We start from the raw sequence: 12,253 nt of genomic DNA, 5'->3' as shown, positions 1-12,253 counted from the left end.
GGGTTTTACTAAACATTGTTTAGAGATAGGATGTTTTATTTGGGATATAATTCTATCTGTTTGGGCCTTTTTAAGTTGGAAGGCTAGCAGTCGACTGGCTCTATTGCCCATTTCATAGTATCTCTGGTTCACAAAGCGCAGAACCCCTTCTGCTTTATTTGTCAAAAGTTCATCTAATTTGCTTCTGGTTGTTTTTAATACCTGTAATCTGGATTCATTTGGTGTTTTTTTATGTTCTTCTTCTAGTTCCTTAATCTTATCCTCCAATTCCTTCTGATTCTTTAAGCGTATTTGTTTCAGTCGGGACGATATTTCAATTAATTTCCCCCTTATTACAGCTTTCCCTCCTTCCCATAGTATTGATGGAGAAACCTCATTGTTGTCATTGATTTGGAAATATTCTTTTATACACCGTTTTATTTCCTGTACTACGTTTTTATCTGAGAGGAGAGATACATTCATCCTCCAATACCTAAAATGGGGTTCATTGTCTAAATTTAGTTTCAAAGTAATTGGAGAATGGTCACTTATAGTAATATTCTCTATACCACACTCTACTACTGTATGCATATGTTGTCTTGAAATGTAAAAGTAATCAATTCTCGAATAGCTGCCATGCGGGTTTGAATAGAAAGTATAATCTTTAGTTTGGGGATTCTTCTCTCTCCATGGATCTATCAATCCCAATTCTTTAGTTATGTTATTCAACATCCTCGACCTCTTTGTATTTGTTCCATGTACTGAAGGATACTTGTCCACTTTGCAATTCTGTACAGTGTTAAAGTCACCTCCTATAAGTAACATTCCCTTCGCACAGTTGGTTATTACTTTAGCTAATACTTGAAAAAATGTCCCCTTTTCCTCAATTGGTGCATAAACATTCATTATTGATATTTCCCAACCGGCCATTGACCCTATAATCATTATATATCGCCCCAGATTGTCCTTCACTTCTTTTTCGACTTTAAACGCCACCCCTTTTCCAAGTAAAATTGCTACTCCCCTCCTTTTACCATAGGATGCGTAGAACGCCTGGTTCACCCATTCTCTTTTTAGCTTCTTATGTTCAATCTCTGTCAAATGTGTCTCTTGTAATAAGGCTATTGAGCTCTGCAATGTCTTGAGTTGATTCATGAAATATGAAACAATATTTAGATTGCTCATGATTTGTATTGAGTCTCACTGATTTTTGAAGCATACAAAAACACTACATTAATTACTAACACCTCCATTGAAAAAACAAACCAAATTACTAACAAACATATTGACAAGCACACATAATTCCCCACCAAAAAGAAAAAAAACACACCCAAAAAACAAAAACCCATGTCTTCCAAGAGTCCAATCGGAGAGTTGTGGCTACCCTCCTGGAAATATGCACTCAGTGCGTGAACAACTTTTGTACCGTCGTCCATAGTTATAACTAACTAAATATTTTAGCGTAGCTCTATGCCAATATATATATATATCTGTGTGCCCTGCGATTGGCTGGCAACCAGTTCAGGGTGTCCCCTGCCCACTGCCCGATGATTGCTGGGATGGGCTCCAGCCCCCCGCGACCCTACTGAGGATAAGCGGTACGGCTAATGAGATGAGATGAGATGAGATATATATATATATATATATACACATATATTGTTTTAATTTAAAGATAACAATTTTACTTGGTATTTTACTTACTTCTAACTTGTTGAATTTATAATAGAAAGGGCAGATATGGTCCTTACTCTTTCACCCCAAATCCGAATTTGGCTTCGTTTTGCTCCATGAGAGCTTGTAAGTCACCTTCTATGATGGGGGTGTTCCTTTGTCTTCCTCTCAATTCCGGTCACTGTGGTCCAAATGTTCTTTGACAACATCTTTTGCAGTGTTTCCGTGTTGTCCTCTTCCACTTCGATCCCCATTTCTTTTAGCAATGTTGCTGCCTCCATCAGTGTAGAGAATCTTCTTATTCCTGAGTCCAAAAACATCTTCAGCTGGGCGGGATATGGGGATTGTGCCTTTACGTTCTTTTCCTTTAACTTTTTGATAACGTCCCTTACTTGTTTCCTCTTTTTTTGGATTTCTGTGGTGTAATCTTGGTTGAAGTAAACGGTCTTGCCTTCGTACGTTGTCTTCCGCTTCCATGCTTCTTTCATTACGGATTCTTTCACTATGTAGTCGGTGAAACGTACGATAATTGCCCGTGGCAGTGCTTTACCTTGAGACTTGTTCACCAGTGAGCGGTGTGCCCTCTCAATGCGCAAATCCATATGTCCTGTTGTCGGAATGTTCGATTTAATAAAGTTTGTTATGAAGCCGATTGTGTCGTTCCTCTCGGCACCCTCCGGAATGCCATGTATTCTAATGTTGTTCCGTCGTGATCTCGACTCCAAGTCCTCACACTTTGATGCTAGTTTGGCGGTTTGTTGGAGCAAGGAGACTGTTAATTGTTCTAGTCTTGACGTTCGCTCTTCCGTGTTAGCATGTAGCTCCTCCATGCTTTCCACCCTCCGCTCCAGCAACACAGTGCGCTCCAGAAGCTCTTCGATGCTTTTTTCCAGTCTTGCTATCGCAATCTTGTTCTCACTGGCTGCTTCAGTGTGTTCTTGCCGTAATTTACGGATTTCATGGAGGATGGCCGAGTCACGTCCCTCGTCGACCGATGACATTCCTTCTGCTCCCTCGATCTTTTTCTCCTTAGCGCCCTTTTCCTCAACAAGTTTCCCCTTCTTGACCATGTTTTGTTGAAGAATTTCTCTTTAATATCAGTCACAATTTGTACCCTTTCTGTCTTTCTCCAAGTAAGTATTACATTACTCTTTAGTGATTTTTGTCAGAGCTACTTTCCTTGCTGCCGTCTACCTCATTGCGCCACCGGAAGTCTTAACTGCTTTTAATTGGAAAGTTTCATCGCATGCTTATATTTTTGCATTTTGTGGGTCAGTTTATAATAATTATATCGCGAAAAAAGCGTGTTTCTGTCAAGCTTCTTTCATGTTTAACTTGTGGTTGTCGGAATGAATTATTTCATTTTAGTTATACTTTAAATGGGGGGTGGGGGCTTTGTCAGGGGGCTATTTCCAATTTATGAAATTCTAGTGCACGTGTGTCAAACTCATGGCCGCGTGGGGCAAATGGTGCCCGCCACATTTCATGTAGTATTTAATGTATATTAAATAGCTCCTTCTTGTGGTCAAAAAAAATAATTCATTAAAAAAATAATTTAAAAAAAAAACATGCTTTTTAAATACTCGGAACACCTAAAACTTTTCCTGTTTTTTTTCCCTTCTTGTTTATTTCTTTTTCTCATATCTTTTTTCCTAGATTTAAAAAATAAAAATCTTGCTTCATCCTTTTTCTCTTGTTTTTTTCCCTTCTGTTTTCCCCCAGCTTTTTACTTTTCTGGCTTTATTGTTTTTCTTTAATCTTTTGTTTTTTATCTTTTGTGTCTTTTTCTAGCTTTTTATTTATTCTTGCTTTTTCCTCTTTTATTACTTTTACTTGCTTTTGACGTTTTTTCTTGCTTTGTTCCTCCTTTTTTATTTTGCTTTCAGACTGCTCTCACCTCAACATCCAGTTTTCTTGAGGTGTGCAGACCATGTCCTTTGGGGTGCTTGAACCCCCATGGGGTAACACCCCAGGTATGACGTGACACTGGCATTATTTATATTCAATCACTTCTGACCCTTATCCCTACTACTTATCAAGAAAATGGGTGTGGTGTTTTCTTATAAATCCTAATTATTAATTTCATCCCCAATGCTCCAATAATCCACCGCTGCTCTTTTCCTCGTGTAGACGCGATACATTGATATTTTGAACTCTGACTTTCCTTTTTTTTTTTTTTTTTTTTTGCAGGCGTTTGCTTGTGACTCAGCGCTAGTGAGTGATTAACGTTAAACGAGCAAATGAAAAGCCTCAAGTGGGTAGCAATGTACATTTTATTATTTACCTTGTTTATTTTTACAGGCCACTCAGCGCGTTATTTTTATTCTTGCCTTTCAAGCACCTTTCCCACACCCATTTTGCATACTTGCACCTAGATAAGATTATTTTCTTCCGTCTAATCATAAAGTGTATGCGAATGATGACGTGTGGGATATAGATAGACTTTCCATTAACGTCACAGTCTTTTTTTGAAAAGGAACCAGACACAGAAATCATATTATATATATATATATATATATATATATATATATATATATACTTAAAGAAATCGTGCATTGTGATTTCTGGATTTTTCTTTTTAGTTTATCTCTCACAGTGGACGTGCACCTAAGATCAAAATTTCAGATCCCTCCATGATTTCTAAGTAGGGGAAATAGCAGGGTGTTCAAATATTTATTTTCTTCACTGTATATATTTATAAATATATATGCATGTCCACTGTGAGAAACTAAAAAGAAAAATCCAGAAATCACAATGCATGATTTTTTTTAACAATTTATATATATATATATATATATATATATATATATATATATATATATTTATATATATATATATATATATATCACGCTACGGTGGGCATTTGCACGTCACACTGGGTATTTGTATATTGTATTATTTTGGCTTATTATTGTACTGTTCTCAGCTCAGGGATGCTGCTGGAAATGTGAATTTCCCTTCGGGGATGAATAAAGTATCTATCTATCTATATATATATATATATATATATATATATATATATAAAACGTTTGGGGAAGTTGCATTTTAGTTATGAAATTTTGATTAGATTAAATTAGGGTGGAATAAAAATCTAGATTAAAAAAAATGTGAAGAAATAATATTTTTAGCCAGATACAAGGAAAATTTTAAAGTTACAACAACCAGTATTATTTTTTGACTTGCTGTGGATCACCAAATGCCATAGGGGCATTGTGTTTTATTTAGCATTGCCAAATGGTTTAACAAAAATGATTGATTTGAAAAATATGCAAAATACATGGACTCTCTTAAAGGGAGAGGCAAAAACCTTGTGAAAGGCTGGGTCGCCGTAGTTTGTAATTTTCCTTGTTCTTTGTTGTACTCGTTTTTAATAGCACAACACCAAGGGGTGCCCAATACGCCGATCTATCAGTCAGTCGAACGCATAGCCTTAAAACCAGTGATGACATTTTATATTGTGTATAAAACACAATATGTCACTCGATTGATATACAGGGCAGCCAGTCTTAAAATTTCTGACACATTTGTTACAGTTGCTTAGTTTGCCTCCAATTTATTCCTTTTAAGAAGTAAATTGGGAAAGTGCTTTCTTTTTGCTGGACGTAGCGTCAACTAGCAGTCAAATCTACTATGACAGCAGGGTCATGGAATTACATCCACACTTTTTAATAACTATACATTCCGAAAATAATATTTTACTTTAAATATTCAAACACTCATTACATCTTAAGTTCTTATAAAATGTTATATTAACATTTGCAGCTACAGTTATATATTGTAAAAGGTATGATTTTGGAGGTTATTATCCTTGTACCTCATAACAACAAGACAACTAAAACACTTTCCATTGCACAATATTTGAAAAATAAAGTCAGTAGTGTAAATATATTGGAAACTAAAAGATAAAATACTTCAACTACAACAACTGTTTCAGAACAAAAATCAAGAGTCAACCCAGAAAAGCTGCAATGTGATGAAAATATAAAGACTGCATAACAACGTCCACAAGACAATTAAAATAGTCGATTCAAGTCATGTTTATTTGTGACGCCCTTCATCACAAGGTGTCTCAAAGGGCTGCACAAACTATTGCAAACAACAGACTTTTATTACACCATCCCCCGATCTAAAACCTACGTGAAAGCAAGAAAAAACTCAAAACCTCAGCATGAGGAAAATGAAGAAACCTTGAGAAGGAACCCACATGAGGCTGCAATATCCAGGGCATCGACAAATAATACACAGTCATTGTCTACGTGAAGTATACCGTAAATTCCGGACTATAGAGCGCACCTGATTATAAGCCGCACCCACCACATTTCGGGAGGAAAACGGATTTTGTACATACACAAGCCGCACCTGTATATTAGCCTCATGCGCCCACATTGAAAAAACGCACTACAAACACGAAATTGGGGTTTGGGGTTTTTAAGGGTTATTTTTCTATCTACATTATTCATTATCCATTATCCGTTATCGGTCAGTTCATAATAACCCATACCCGATACAGTCCAAAAAACACAGCCGGCAAAATGAACGAAAAATGACATCGGTACTTAAGATTTAATGCAGACCTGCAGAGTCCGGGTGCCCGTTGAAAGTAATCCAAGGAAAAAAAGTGTATATTTCCAAAGGTAAGGGTGGAAAAATATATATCCACTATTGTCGGCCGCGTCGACAAACACGTCTCACCTTTACTTCACTTCCTGTCAGCCCGCGTTTGCCCCGCCCCTTCTTTCTTATTTGCTCGTACAAAACATGTCAGAATAAGTTTCTAAAATAAATACATTGCAAAAATATACAGTTGCAAATACATATTATACATGGATACACATATTTACAAAGAAAGACGGTACACCGAGAGAGTTTTCAAAGCTTTAATAATAATATTATAACTTTCATCCGAAACCTGCCTGTGAAGGGTAGCAAAACGCTACTAGCAACACGCTCGCAACACAGAAAACAGCTCTGTTAATAAAACATACCATGCTTGCAGCAAGCACAGTAAAGGATATTTCCACGCTAATTTTATTTGTGCTCAAGCTAAGAAGTTGCAGTCTAAATCTTACCTTTTGTAGTCGAGCGCCGCTGGCGGCCGTTAGAAGAATTACATAAATTGGCCGCATCACTGAATAAGCCGCAGGGTTGAAAGTTTGGAGAAAAAGTAGCGGCTTATAGTCCGGAATTTACGGTAGGTTATTCATAAGCTATAGAACAGAAGTGTGTTTTAAGCCTAGATTTAAACAGTTCCACTGAGGTTGCAGATCGAATCTAAGGGGGCAGAGCATTCCACAGCACCGGGGCCCGGATGGAGAACGCTCTCGAACTTGCGGATTTCTTCTTGGCTCTTGGGATCACGAGTAGACCAGCATTTTCAGAGCGAAGGCTCCGGACCGGAACATAGGGGGAAATTAAATCTGAAAGATATGAAGGAGAAAGTCCATGCGTGATTTTGTGTAATACCAACAGAACCTTAAAACCACATCTTAAGCTAACAGGGAGCCAATGCGGGTTAGCTAAAATCGGGGTAATGTGATTAAACTCTCGTCAGTTAAAAGCCTCGCTGCAGCATTTTCTTCCTTCTATTGCACAATATTTTGAAAATAAAATCAGTTGTACAAATAAAGTGTAACCACAATCGAATTTGAAAGTTATAACGTATGTATAATCTTTGACCTGTAACCTCAGTGGAACTGTTTAAATCTAGGTTTAAAACACACTTCTATAGCATATGACATTGACAATGAATGTGTATTACTTGTTGATGCCCTTGCAATTTCCATTGCAGCCTCATTGTGAATTTCCCTACGGGGATGAATAAAGTATCTATCTATCTATGTGGGTTCCCTTCTCAAGGTTTTTTCATTTTCGTCATGCTGAGGTTTTGAGTTTTTCCTTGCCCTCATGTAGGTTTTAGATCAGGGGATCGTGTAATAATAATCTGTGTAGCTCTTTGAGACTCTGTGATTATGGGCTATACAAATAAACGTGACTTGACGACACACTAACATTATCATCGTGATAGTTCAAATGGGAAGACAGTATATTACGATTTTACCTCTGCCAATAATATTTTCGAATTTATGCAGTCAGGATTCAGGGCTAATCACTCGATTGAGACAGCCCTGATTACGATAACAAACGATCCTTACCTGGCAATGGGCTCCGGCGCTTCATCACTATTGCTGCTGCTGGTCTCAATGTTGCCTTTGACACTGTGGACCATAATATCTTATTAGATCGGCTGGATAAATGGACTGGTTTTTCAGGAACTGTCCTCTCATGGTTTAGATCCTACCTCTCAGATAGGATACATTGTGAAAGATGGGGTGATGTGACCTCTGAGCCCTTCGTTACCTGTGGCGTTCCGCAGGGCTCAGTACTTGATCCCCTTTTTCAGCATTTATATGCTCCCGATAGGTGATATTATTCGCACATGTAATATCAGTTTCCATTGCTATGCAAATGACACTCAACTGTATCTGGCAATGGAGATATCTGCCAAACCAAATTGTGGAAATTTAAACATCTTGCGCCTTAACCCAGAAAAAACTAAACTGTGAAGTAATGGTGTGTCTAATACTGTATCTTAAGACAATAGATCCTATCCAAGTACTTGTTCAGTAGCGATAATATTGGTATTTTGATTGATCCGCCCACCCTTACCAGAATTGTGAGGTACAGGAAATTTTACAATTTCTGTCATTTTTTTTTTTTGTATAGTCGTATAATTTTACGATAAAATCCATATACGTTCTGAAAGCCAAATTGAGTCACTGTGGAAAATGCATTTTTGAACAGAGAGCGATAAGCCATTGAGACATGACTGTTTATTTACATGACGCTGATTTCCATTTCTATGCCCTACCTCGCCCAACCGAGCATTGTACCGGGACCATGTGCTTGTCTTTTTTTTGTTTATTTCAGGGGACTCAAGTCATTGCAGCGTCATACTCCAATACATGAAAGGTTTGCAAAGGGTGGTGCGCAATATCAGTAAGAATCTGGAGTGACTTGATCATTTATGAATCAGTGGTTACAAGTACCATTAGATGCACTAAGATCTGACTGAACCAGATCATAAAGCGCTGCAGCTTGAACTTTGGATATTTTTTCCCTTTTACACGTGAATATGGTGAAATGATTCTAGCGCATACCTGACTACGAAGAAACATGACATGGAAGAAGTTTCTCAACATTTTTTTTAACTCAGCTGTTATGGTGATATTTGCCTTGGGAGCGATACACACACAAGAACAAGGTAACGCTTTCATTTTATTTTACTTAAATAGGAAGTTGGTATTGATGTTCCACATACAGACTGTTTGAAAGTAGGTCTTTTCAAATTTGCATTTATTGGGTTCTCCGTAGATATATACCGAGAAGTGACCTAATTAGGTCACCTTCTTTAAAATGCTTTGTTAGGTAAACAATCGTTTTACTTTCAAACAATATTGTCGGTCCTGTTGAAAATATACTTCATGCTTGGACATTGACAAAAACCAAAAAACAACTATAAACAATTTTATCAATAAGTGTTTTATGTCTTTGTATTCAGTGTAGGTAGGCAATACTGGGAATTTTGGTATTGATCCAATCCATGTACATACATGGTGGTATTGATCAATAATGATTCGATAAAGATCCTTTTTGCTTGGAAATATCATAATAAATAATTGAACCATACACCCTTGAGTTAGTTGACAATTATGATAAAAACAGCAGCTATTTTAGGCACTAAGAATTTTTTTATGAACTACATTGCACACTTTAATAGTATGACAGGGTTCTCCAACTTTTTTCAAGCTGAGAGCCACTTTCGGTACAAATAAGGTCAAAGAGTACCCAGTTTGGTATGCATTTTCAAAATAACGACATATTATGTTATTACTATGATGTTACTATGTCATAACTTATTTGTAGTTTTAAATATAGTCACTCAACCACTAAAAAGCATTTTACCAGAAAATTACAATGCTCGAGATCCTCATCTCTCCTTAGCAGGGCACCCCTGGTGCCCGCAAACACCACATTGGAGACCCCTGTTTTATTATAACTGTATCAGAACAAAAGCCAAGAATGTCAAACTAAAAAGGCAACAGTGTACCAAAAATACCAACACTGTATAATAATGTCAACTAGAGAACTGAAACCCTTCCCATTGCACATATTATTTTGAAAATAAAATCAGTAATGCATAAATAGTGTAAATGTCATTGGCTCTGTTGCCATAGTGACAACAGATTGATATGTTTTTGTTCAGGAACAGTCATGTCTTTAAAGATTTTTGCCGCGTGTTTTTTCTGAAGGCTTCATATATCCTTCCATCCATCCATTATCTATACCTCTTATTCTCAGTAGGGTCGCGGGGGTGCTGGAGCCCATCCCAGATATCTTGGGGCAGTGGGCAGGAGACACCCTGAATTGGTTGCCAGCCAGTCGCAGGGCAAACAGAGACAGTCAATTCGCTAGCTCATTCACACCTAGGGACAAGTTGGACCGTCCAATGAACCTGACACGCATGTTTTTTGAATGTGGGAGGAAACCGGAGTGCCCGGAGGAAACCCACGCAAGCACGGGGAGAACATGCAAACTCCACACAGTAGTTTCGCTCTCATGACCTCAGGACTGTGCCGCACATGCACTAACCACTGCGCCGCCGTGCTGCCCGTGTTCATATATATTTGAATAGAACGTAATTGTCTTTATTGTCATTAATATCAACGTTGTGAAATGTTGTATACAACTGGATTTGACGTGGGACGCCAGAGTTAACATGTAAAGACTTTAAAGAGAAAAACAAGATAAGACTACCAGAATATAAAAGCAAAACATATATACTGTATATTTACCACGTGGTGTTTAAAAACTGGCCTATATTATAATAGTGTCATGTTTGTAAATGAAAAAGAATTGTGTATCGTAAAGAGGAGTGCAGTGAAAACTGCAATAAAACCCAACAAAACCCCCAAAATAAGTCATAAGATATACATATGTATATATATATATATATATATATATTTACAGTGTCATGCGATAAAATTTATCAGCAAAAAAAAAAGATAAAGTCGCATAATATGTTTTTACATTTTTGTGCGTCTGTTTAGGGGTGTGATGACCCTGGGGAACAAGCTGTCTGAGCCCGTTTGCCCTAGTTCTCAGGGGCCTGTGGTGCCTACCAGAGGGTAACATGTCAAAGGGATTGTGGCCGGGGTTGGAAGTGTATTTTATAATATTGACACATCCACTAAAGTATTGTGTGATCTATCTCATCTATCTATATCTATCCATATCTCTCATAGCCATATCTCTCATATATATATATATATATATATATATATATATATAAATATATATATATATATATATATATATATATATATATATATATATATATATACAAAATCTATCTATATCTCTATACATCTATCTATCTGACTATATCCATCTAATTATATCTATCTAACTATATCTCTAGATCTATATAAAATTAAATGTGATTTATTGATTTTCCACGTACAGGCTGTCTAAACGTACAGTAGGTAAAGTATTTTCAAATTAGCATTTTTTGGGGAATCTCCATAGATATATTGACCCTTTGCACACACATGACCTAACCACATGATGACACCATGACGTACGGCGGTAAACTGTACTAAACAGTGAGTGAGGCCAGTAAACAGTAGACAACAAAAAACCTATACTATTCAACACCATTGGCAATGATTAGTCAAACGAATATTGTGCAGCTGTCTGGTGTGGTGGTTCACTTTGTCTGAAAGCATAAAGAGCGCTATTTAGAGAAACTGATCTAAAAGCTTATAAAAGTGTAGATGCTGACGTGTTGCTCACTGCCGCGGGGAGGCACCTCATTGTTGCAAAGGTAAGACACTACGTAAGCTGTGTATGCTAATGTCTTTCTAACGAGACCTGCTCAAATTGTTATTTTTTTTTAATTTTAGATACAGTGGCGACATTGAGTGTATTTAGCAAGTCTCTTGGCTGATATCCAATCCCCTTCAGAATTTCACTGCCCTTCACGCAAGGGTGCACTCATTTTTTTTGTTTCAATCAAGCCGATCAACACTCCTAAATAGACACAAACAGGCTAAAATTGTGACACTCGTTCCGTCAAAAACGCAGCGCTGAGTCATAAGAAAAATTGAGTGCGCTTTCACGTTAAGGGGAGTAAGATTCTTCCGCAGGCGAGTCGAAGTTAGCCACAACAATTGTACCCACTTAACATAATCAGAAATACATCAAACGGACCTTGTAAAAAAACGCTAGCTGCGAATCCTAGAATAATTTGAGGGCTGCGAGTCCCTCCGTTCGAATCGCAGAGAAACAGCGCCATCTTCTGTCTTCATTAAAACAGATATGATAAAATTCCAAATCGGGCTGAGAACCTTGCCGGTTGGCACAGCAATAAATCACCATCGTAAAAAGTCGTGGCAATTGGTAGTCGTTTCAACTCAAGTGATCATTTAAGTGCCGTCTTCTTTCCATCCATCATGGCTCTCATACTACCAGGGAAGGCAACGTGCCGTTAGGTGCAAAGTAAATGAGGTCATTTCCTGCAAATGAACTATAATTAGGCACTAAA

This window comes from Urocampus carinirostris, chromosome 6, assembly GCF_059441175.1.
Source record: "Urocampus carinirostris isolate Australia breed hairy pipefish chromosome 6, RoL_Ucar_1.0, whole genome shotgun sequence".
In the NCBI taxonomy this organism is placed as follows: domain Eukaryota; kingdom Metazoa; phylum Chordata; class Actinopteri; order Syngnathiformes; family Syngnathidae; genus Urocampus; species Urocampus carinirostris.
The sequence above is the reverse complement of the archived record's forward strand: the minus strand, read 5'-3'. Positions refer to the sequence as shown.